This window comes from Solanum pennellii, chromosome 5, assembly GCF_001406875.1.
Source record: "Solanum pennellii chromosome 5, SPENNV200".
Classification (NCBI taxonomy): domain Eukaryota; kingdom Viridiplantae; phylum Streptophyta; class Magnoliopsida; order Solanales; family Solanaceae; genus Solanum; species Solanum pennellii.
In genome coordinates, this window is record NC_028641.1 from 62,653,190 (window position 1) to 62,659,373 (window position 6,184).

The 6,184-nt window shown below is 36.7% G+C and overlaps 1 pseudogene; it reads right to left on the reverse strand.

The window, feature by feature from the left end:
* Positions 1-5,739: 5,739 nt before the first annotated feature.
* The window catches only part of LOC114077193, a 9,955-nt pseudogene continuing 9,510 nt past the window's right edge, over positions 5,740-6,184 (reverse strand).

Below are 6,184 nucleotides of genomic sequence, written 5' to 3' on the forward strand. Positions count from 1 at the left end.
TAGTTCATTAACTATGTTGCCCCCATAGGAAGACTAGCTAGCGGATCCACCTAGAAAGCTACGTTTATGTTTGGTTCTAATTTGGCCGGTAGACCACCTTCCATCAGTGTAAGGTCTTACAATAACAAATTCCATATTTATCTCTTGTGAGTGTTCCCTAAACTAAAATGAAGTAATGAAGTACAAATCAACTTGGGTGACATAAGAGGTTTGACTTATCCTAGGTAGGGGTATGCGACTATACCTATGCCATGCACTAGTTTGCCTTGAGAGAAGCCTTAGGAGGTTGTTCTTCTGTATGTATATGCTTATAAGTGTACTTGATATGTATATGATGATCGTACATGTAGATGGAACCATATGATGATGAATTCACCTATGAATATATGTTTGGTCTCCCTAAAGTATGATGTTATACACTCTTAATGATATGATATGTGAAGTTTGACATTGGTTATGGTTCTTGTTGCTTTTACTTGATTGAGTAAGGTTATGGGGATATGCTAAGTCATAGCACTAGTGGACTTAATGAGGGTCTATAGGTAATGGTCTTACTTTGGCTATGATGTTACGAACTCTTTATATGCTTAACGATGTTATAGCTTGATGAGAGAGTTGTATTGACTATCTGTTCAAGTATGTTAATACGCATGTTGACTTGACTAGGCTTAGTAGTATTGGTCGTGTCATATACATGGTATTGACTTAATGGATATGTAAGATTGCCTAGTATTGGTTTTTGAAACGTGCATAAGTCTTTTGAAAGTAAATGACATGCCTTAATGAAATGTCCCGCATGATTGTATGTTGTGTACACATATGTGCCCATACTTAGTACATGTGATGTGTTAACCCCATTTCTCCTTTTTTTCCCAAACATTTTAAGTTTCGGTCTTTAAAGGTTTTGCGATGACATTGAAGGAAGGCTTGGAATTCTCACTCTCCAAGTTGGATAGGTCCTCACTACTTCGAGGACAATGTCATTTTCTTTCTTCGTGTATTGATTAGTCTTAAAGATAATATGTTCATTTCCTTTCATTTGAGTATGAAAGATTGTATAGCCTATATGTGGCTTATATGGTATTGATGTATAGACTATGCCCAATTGTTATACTCTTGTGAGATGGTTATGAGAAGAGAAAACATGTTTTTAAGACTATATTATATGTTTTATTTATATATATGTTCAATAAAAGTACAGGACTATGTAATCTTCTTATACGAAGGGTGTATGTATACTCGATATGACTATATTACGTGTATGCGAGAGGTCTATGTAAACCTCAAGATATATATAAAAAAAAGTTTCAATTTTATGCATTTTAAACCTATGAATGTGATGATGTAAGCTAGGAGGCTAGTCTTAGTCCTCTCCGAGGATGACAACGTCGGCTACGTCTAGGGGGTGCTCCCCAGATGTAACAAACTTGGCATCAGAGCATAAGATTGAATATTTTTAGAGTTGATGTCTCACTTAACCATGTATATGAAGATTCTTATTCATAATTATGAAGCGTGCCACACTTATGAATGGGAAACTATATGATGCTTAGGAAATTCTCCTTTTCTTTGAAATCTGATATCGTGCCTCGAGAGTCTTGAATCTATGTTCCCTTAGAATCTAATCCTTTTATTTTGATTATAGGCAATGAAGACTCGAAGAACAGTCACTCGAATGTTTTATAAAGAGATTTCTAATGCGGGAGCTCCTCCCCGAGGCAATCAAGTCCCTCCTCTTGAAGAAGTTGCTAATGATGACTAAGCTCCGGTCAATCCTCTTCCTTTGATGGATGGTACATAAGGGATGACTTTATCGAAATGGCCCAAGCCATTACTACTCAAGCACAAGATGTCACTACTCAAAAAGAAGCCATGACGTCCCAAGCTAACCGGGAGGTTGTACCCCAAGGAAACCAACATGTTGGCACCATGGGATCCCGTTTGAGAAATTTCACAAAGATGAATCCCCCTACTTTCTATGGGTCCAAATTTTAGGAAGACACCCATGAGTCCATTGATGAAACCTACAAGATTCTCAATGTTATGGAGTTGTCTACTAGTGAGAAGGCTGAGTTAACCACCTACCAACTCAAAGACGTGGCCCAAACTTAGTACACCCAATGGAGAGACAATATTACTTTAAGAGGTGGACCGGTGACGTGGGAGATTTTCAAGAAGGCTTTTCTTGATAGGTTCTTTCCTAGAGAGAAGAGTGAAGCAAAAGTGAAGGAATTCATCAACCTTCGTCAAGGAGGTATGAGTGTGTTTGACTACTCTTTGAAATTCACTAAGTTGTCAAAGTATCCTCCTTCTTTGGTTTCCGACCCTAGAGATAAAATTAGTCATTTTGTGGTGGAAGTGTCGGATGACTTGAAAGAAGAATTTCGTTCGGCTTTGCTACATTATAAAATGAACATTTCTCGTCTCATGGTTCATGCTTAATAAGTGGAAGAGACATGGGTTAAGAGGAAGAGTAGAGAACAAAATAAGGCCAAGTCTTTTGACGGTGGTTTTTCAAAAGGAAGGCTTCATATCCAAGACAAGACTAAGTTTAAGAAGAGGTTTTCTAATCAAGTTCCTTCCAAGTTCCCTAAGTCTCGTGATGATAGGGTGTCTAATCCTAAGCCTCAAAAGGAAGGAGTACTAGTTCACCAAACAAGAAGCCTATATGTGCCAAGTGTGGAAAGGGTCACTTCGGTAAATGGTTAGTTGGAAGGGGCAATTGCTTTAGCTGTAGTAAGAGTGGATAAAAAGTGAAGGATTGTCAAAACTTGAAGGGTCAAGACAATGTAGTGGGTAATCTCAACCAAGTGATTCTAATGTTGATTCTCCGAAGAAGAATTGCTTTTATTCTCTCCCTAGAGGTGAGCAAGAGACTTCTCCCGATGTGGTGACCGGTATGTGGAAAGTCTTTTCTATTGATGTATATGCTTTACTTGATATCGGTTGTACCTTGTCATTTGTTACTCCTCTAGTAGCTGAAAATTTTGATATTTTGCCCGATATTCTAAATGAACCTTTCATGGTAACTACCCCAGTAGGTAAGTTGGTGGTTGCAAAGAGGGTGTATATAAATTGTCCTATAATTTTGCCCAATAGAGTTACTCATGTTGAATTAGTAGAACTTGATTTGTTTCATTTTGATGTCATTTTGGGTATGGATTGGTTTCATGCTTGCTTTCCTTCCATAGATTGTAGAACGAGGGTGGTGAAGTTTAACTTTCCCAATGAGCCCATTTTGGAGTGGAAGGGGGGAAATTCTAATCCTAGAGATCATATCATCGCTTGTCTTAAGGCTTGTAAAATGATCTCAAAAGGGTGTCTATGTCACATTGTAAAGGTCAAAGATTTACTCCAAAAATCCTCCCATTGAGTTAATCCCCGTAGTAAGGGAATTTCCGAAGGTCTTTCCTAATGATCTTTGCGGAATCCCTCCCGAACGGGAAATGGACTATGGTATTGACTTGCTACCGGATACCAATCCCATTTCAATTCCTTCTTATAAAATGGATCCGACTGAATTGAAAGAATTGAAGGCTCAACTCAAAGATTTACTAGATAAAGTCTTCATTAGACCTAGTATTTCTCCATGAGGTGCTCCGGTTTTGTTTGTGAAGAAGAAGGATCGGTCTCTTAGAATGTGCATTCATTGATTATCCAACTCAATAAAGTCACTATTAAGAATAATTATGCTCTCCCTCGGATTGACGACTTGTTTGATCAACTCCAAGGGAAAGCTACTTTTCTAAGATTGACTTGAGATCAGGGTATCACCAACTTAGGGTGAGAGGTAAGGACATACCAAAGACGACATTTCGGACTAGATATATTCACTATGAATTCTTATTAATATCCTTTGGCCTCACAAATTCCCCGGTGACATTTATGGACTTCATAAATAAGGTGTTTCAAACTTACCTAGATTCATTTGTCATTGTCTTCATTGACGACATCTTGGTATATTCGAAAAACGAAGGTGAACACATAGAACATTTGAGGGTGGTGTTACAAGTGATTAAGGAGAACTAATTATTTGCCAAGTATAGCAAATGTGAGTTTTGGTTGAGGTTGGTGGCGTTTCTTGGTCATATCACTCTAGTGAGGGGGTTGAGGTTGATCCAAGGAAAATTCAGGCGCTGAAAAATTGGCCTAGGCCATTGACTCCAACCGACATTAGGAGTTTCTTGGGTCTAGTGGGTGATTGTAGTAGGTTTGTCGATGGTTTTGCGTCCATTGCATCTCCCTTGACTACTTTGACCCAAAAGAGTATGAAATTTGAGTGCTCGGGGCATATGAGAAAAGTTTTCAAATTATGAAGGATAGGCTTACTTCTGCTCCGGTGTTTAATGGAGGGTACCAAGGTCTTTGTTGTGTAATGTGATGCTCCCGAGTGGGCTTGGGGTGTGGGCTTATGCAACATTGGAAAGTAATGGCTTATGCTTCAAGACAACTTAAGGTGCATGAGAAGAATTATCCAACTCATGATCTTGAGTTAAAGGTCGTGGTATTTGCCTTGGAAACATGGAGGCATTACTTATATGATGTCCCTGTAGATGTGTATACCGACCACAAAAGTCTTCAATATGTGTTTACTCAAAAGAAGTTAAATCTCCGACAAATAAGGTGGTTAGAATTGTTGAAAGATTACAACATGAGTATTCTCTACCACCCCAGCAAGGCTAATGTGGTTGCGGATGCTCTAAGTCGTATGACCATGGGTAGTGTGTCTCATGTATAAGAAGCCAAGAAAGACCTAGTGAAAGATGTTCCTAGGTTTGCTTATTTGGGTGTTAGATTGGAAGATGCTCCAAATGACAGTTTTGTGGTCCATCATAACTCCGAATCGTCTTTGATGGTTGAAGTGACGCCAAACCAACACCTTGATCAACCATTAATGGAGTCGAAGGAGTCGGTTCTTGATAAGCTTAATGAGTCCTTCTCCTTAGGGGGATGGTGTCTTGAGGTATCAAAGAAGGTTGTGTGTTCCCAATGTAGTTGGCTTGTGGGACCGAATTCTTGAGGAAGCTCATGGATCCCAGTACTCCATATCCGAGTTCGACCAAGATGTACTATGACTTTAAGGAGGTGTTTTGGTGGGAAGGATTGAAGAAGGAATAGCGCAATTTTTTGCTAAGTATCCAAACTGCCACCAAGTGAAAGTCAAACATCAAAAGCTGGGTGGTTTGCTTCAAGAAATCCAAGTTCCTACTTGGAAGTGGGAAGACATTAATATGTATTTGTGGTAGGTTTGCCTTAGACACAAAAGCAATATGACTCCATATGGGTGGTTATGGATAAATTGACCAAATCTGCTCATTTTATTCCCGTCAAGTCTACTTACTCGGCGGAGGACTATGCAAGGATATTCATAGATGATATTGTGTGTCGCCATGGTATTCTGTTACCCATTATACCAGATAGGGGTCACAATTCACATCTAGGTTTTGGAGGTCACTCCATAAACGGTTGGGCACCAAGGTGAAGCTAAGCACCGTTTTTCATCCCCAAAATAATTGTCAATTAGAGCGTACTATTCAAACCCTTGAGAATATGCTTAGATCTTGTATTATCGATTTCAAAGGAAATTGGGATAAGCATTTGCCTTTGGTTGAGTTTTCTTCCAACAGTAGTTACCATTCATCTATATCTATGGCTCCTTATAAAGCGTTGTATGGTAAGAGATGTAGATTTCCTATTGGATGGTTTGAAGTAGGTGAATCTTCACTTTTGGGTCCGGAATTAATCTATAAGACTTTGGATAAGATTATTACTATTATTATTATTATTATTATTATTATTATTATTATTATTATTATTATTACTATTATTATTATTATAAATATTATTATTAATACTACTACTATTATTATTATTATTATTACTATTATTATTATTATTATTAAAACTTTTATTATTAGTATTATTATTATTATTATTAGTATTATTATTATTATTACTACTACTATCATTATTATTATTATTACTATTATTATTATTATTATTATTACTATTATTATTATTATTATTATTATTATTATTATTATTATTATTATGATTTTGATTATGATTATGATTATGATTATTATGATTATTATTATTATTATTATTAATATTATTATTATTATTATTATATTTGTTATTATTATTATTATTATTATTATTATTACTATTATTATTATTATTA